This window comes from Diaphorina citri, unplaced genomic scaffold (assembly GCF_000475195.1).
Source record: "Diaphorina citri unplaced genomic scaffold, Diaci psyllid genome assembly version 1.1 scaffold2130, whole genome shotgun sequence".
Lineage (NCBI taxonomy): Eukaryota > Metazoa > Arthropoda > Insecta > Hemiptera > Psyllidae > Diaphorina > Diaphorina citri.
In genome coordinates, this window is record NW_007379555.1 from 25,096 (window position 1) to 29,065 (window position 3,970).

A 3,970-nucleotide genomic window follows, 5' to 3' on the forward strand; every position below is an offset into this window, starting at 1 on the left:
AATTAAGTAATAGGAGAGGTAATACTTAAGTAGAATTAAGTAGAAGGAAGGCAATAAGTACCTACATAATAAGTAGTTTGACTCTAACCCATCTTTTGACGCCTAATTTATTTGAATATACCCCAGAGGAAATATCCTCGGAATTATAAAAATACATTATCCTACTATGAGGAGACCCTATTTTGAATGACTTAGTTTTAAAAATAAACACAAATACAACAAATACTTCCCTATTTATGTGTGTGTAATCCTCTAGGGATATCAATATAATGCATTTTAGTGTAATTATTATACCATGCATTTATCCAAACACTTGTTTATTATGTACCTACATTATATCTATGTATATGGATAGTGGATACGTTGTTTATCTAAATGACTACGTAAGAGAAAGAACCAAAAAGTGTGTATGTATTGTGCAACATGATTCGACATCAGAATAAGAAAAGGAAACAAAACAAACCGGAACAACTATATCTGCGTACAGAACTACAGACTAGGTGATGGTAATGGCCCTGCGGCTACAACAAGCACACTCCCGCGGTAGAGCGGCAAATTGAAATTTCATTCATCGGTCTATTGCTGATTGAGGTTTAAATGATTCGTGAACTTAAAAATCCATGCTAATTCTGCCAGAGCTGTAAAAGCTTAATGACGTCAGCGTCTGCCAAAAACAGTAGGTAACCAATATGACTAATTCAGGAACTTCAACAAGAACTGGCATGGATCCATACTAAACCAACAGATCAATAGATCGTCAGCTCTATTGATCTATTTCTTAACACCACAGTGATTTTCATTGTTCTAAAAACTTCTTAGTTCTCAACTTCCATTAGTGATTCATTCTCTACAGAGACTTCCTTCATCTCTCAAAACTTCTTCTACAAAACATCCTGGCTCCAGGCTTCAATGCAGTAGGTAACCAATATGACTAATTCAGGAACTTTAACAAGAACTGGGCATGGATCCATACTAAACCAACAGATCAATAGATCGTCAGCTCTATTGATCAATTTCTTAACACCACAGTGATTTTCATTGTTCTAAAAACTTCTTAGTTCTTAACTTCCATTAGTGATTCATTCTCTACAGAGACTTCCTTCATCTCTCAAAACTTCTTCTACAAAACATCCTGGCTCCAGGCTTCAATGTGACTCACAATCCACGTTCTCTAGGCTTTTGTTCGTCATAAAAGAGAGTCCAGTCCTTTTCTTTAACAAGAGTTTACTTTATTAAATCAAGCTAAATAGGGACCTCCTGTGACGTCCTGGGGATTTCTTTCGAATTTCCTTTGTAGACTTGTTTTTATAGTATGTGTAATGTGTAGATATGTGTTTGGCTTTATAGGCGCACAGGGGCCGTTTTAAGAGAGGCCTTTCTAAAGTCCACATGAATAACTTTATATTGAGTTGGAGGTTGGATGGAGGTGTCTGCAATTTTGCATTCGAGATGGAACAGAAAATGAGTGAGAAAGTCACCAGAAAACTTCAAGCTTCAAGAGAGGGTCTTGAATTCTGTATCATTGGTTCATGTGTTACTAGCAGAGCTGGATTACTTACTGGAAGACTTTGAAGTTGAACTTTAATATACTTTTCTCAGCAAAAGAAAGTTTATTCTTTGCTTTGTTTCTCACCAAATGGAAAAGGTACCACAGGGACCTCTCCTCCAAAGTTACGGGCCTGACGATTGCATTATCCGGCCTCCAGGGACGGAGGTCGGTGTAGCCGGGACGGTGAAGGGAGGTCCCACATTGACGTCTTTTTTTTATATCAGTACTTTTTTGTGGAGGGTAACTCTTGACGTTAATTTTTTTTTCTGAAAATTTTGTGCCACCTTTCAGAAATGTAGCCTGATCAAAGTTCAAAATCTACTGTGCCGCAGGCAATTTTTACTTTCTTTCATAAAGTATGTACCTGAAGCTTGTCAAGAACTAATTTTCGAGGTACCTACCTAATTCTTAGATCCTCTTCAACACATTTTTTCTCTACATTGAAGCTCTGCTAAAAGGAGCAAAATAAAGTAGAGCGCCGCAGGCGAAATTTTTTAAGAATTTAATCTACAACCTTTCAAAATATTAATAAAAATCCTCTGAACACATTTTTATTTTCTTCACATTTTTAAATGTCTTTTGTTTTTGATTTTTTCTTAAAAATCGAAATGAGCTCGCGGGCCGCTCGAAAGGAGCTGGCGGGCCGCAGTTTGTGCACACCTCATCTAAACAAAGTTGTTGACTATAAGCCAGGTTCAAGTTTAACAACAACAAATTTAATGAAATACGAACGTCTTTTTACCGAATCAACATTAGTTATCACTAGGGATTAAAATCTAGTGTTAGAATTAAGTAATAGGAGAGGTAATACTTAAGTAGAATTAAGTAGAAGGAAGGCAATAAGTACCTACACTACCTACATAATAAGTAGTTTGACTCTAACCCATCTTTTGACGCCTAATTTATTTGAATATACCCCAGAGGAAATATCCTCGGAATTATAAAAATACATTATCCTACTATGAGGAGACCCTATTTTGAATGACTTAGTTTTAAATATAAACTAATACTTAAGTAGAATTAAGTAGAAGGAAGGCAATAAGTACCTACATAATAAGTAGTTTGACTCTAACCCATCTTTTGACGCCTAATTTATTTGAATATACCCCAGAGGAAATATCCTCGGAATTAAACTCGGAGCACAGAGCAGATGCTTGATTGGAGTTCAATGGATCTGCGTCCTGCGTCTACCAGGTCAGAACATTGAGGAGCTTTTGTCTTATTGGGTGAAGAAAAGGGTTTTTTTGTAGGTCGATTCCCGCTCGAGGAGAACTTTATCCTCAAATGAGGTTCGCTCTCGGAACGGCTGATTTTCTATGTTGTTGTTGTAGCGGCTTCAGCTGTAGGATAAAGAGAAGCAAGATGTTTTTTTTCTGGCCATACGCCAAGGTGATGGTCTCTTCTCTTTCTCCTATCCTTCTCTTTGATTTCGGGACGATAGGACCTCCATTAGAGTTCCCTCTATCAAGTACCTCACCTATTACTCGTAAAAGAATAAAACCCTAGACCGCAAGCACTGGTTCCAAATTAAGATGACTAGTGACTACTGAAATATGTTCCATCTCCGCAGAAAGAACTAACACGGTCCTTAATAAAGGGACTTTAGGGGGAAGATAATCAAAATATGACTCTACCGATTTCCTCTGCATGTTTTACTAGAAGAGGCAGCTCGCTTTACAAAAAGACAAGCGAGATCAAAAGCAGATGCATTCAAATATACGCCTCCATGATTTATTATGTTGCTCATTTTGGCTCCCCCTTCTCTCTAAGAGGAACCAGGTACTAATGCATCGAATGAGATTGGGAAGTGTCAGACCCCCTCAAAATAACCCAGGTAATCACTGGAGAATAAAGAGCTCACTAGTTCCACCTGATCAGATTTCAAGCAGGAGCGTCGGTATTTTTTCAGTTTTTTCAGCAGAGATTAAAGCGCCTTACCGGAAAAAAAGTAAGATACAAGATATGTTGATACGAGTATAACTCATTTTAGGCTAAACAGCTTGTCAAAATGTCCCAAAGCCCTGGAATTATCGTAATCCTCAAAACTAAGCCCAGGGTATTTGGCCTGTTGAAATACACATAAATCAGAAAAAAAATACATAGATCAAATCTTCGAACGTTGGAAAATGAATACCCAGTTTGTTATTATTTATGGCGTATCCACTTACTGAAGGCAAGTAACTACCCGTTACAATACAATCGCTAAAATCATTCAGTTTCTCAGGTCTCACATGGAAATTACTATTGTGGTTGGAACAAAAGACATTTTCTCAGAAGTGTACAAGTTGCACAGCTTGTTGAATTGAACTTGGTTGCCAAGATTTCAGCGAAAGTTCCAATACTTAACGTCCAAAGTCTTTTTGTAGCTTGATAACTTTTGAACGCATAGTCCTCGATGAAGAATGATCGAACGTTTTCATT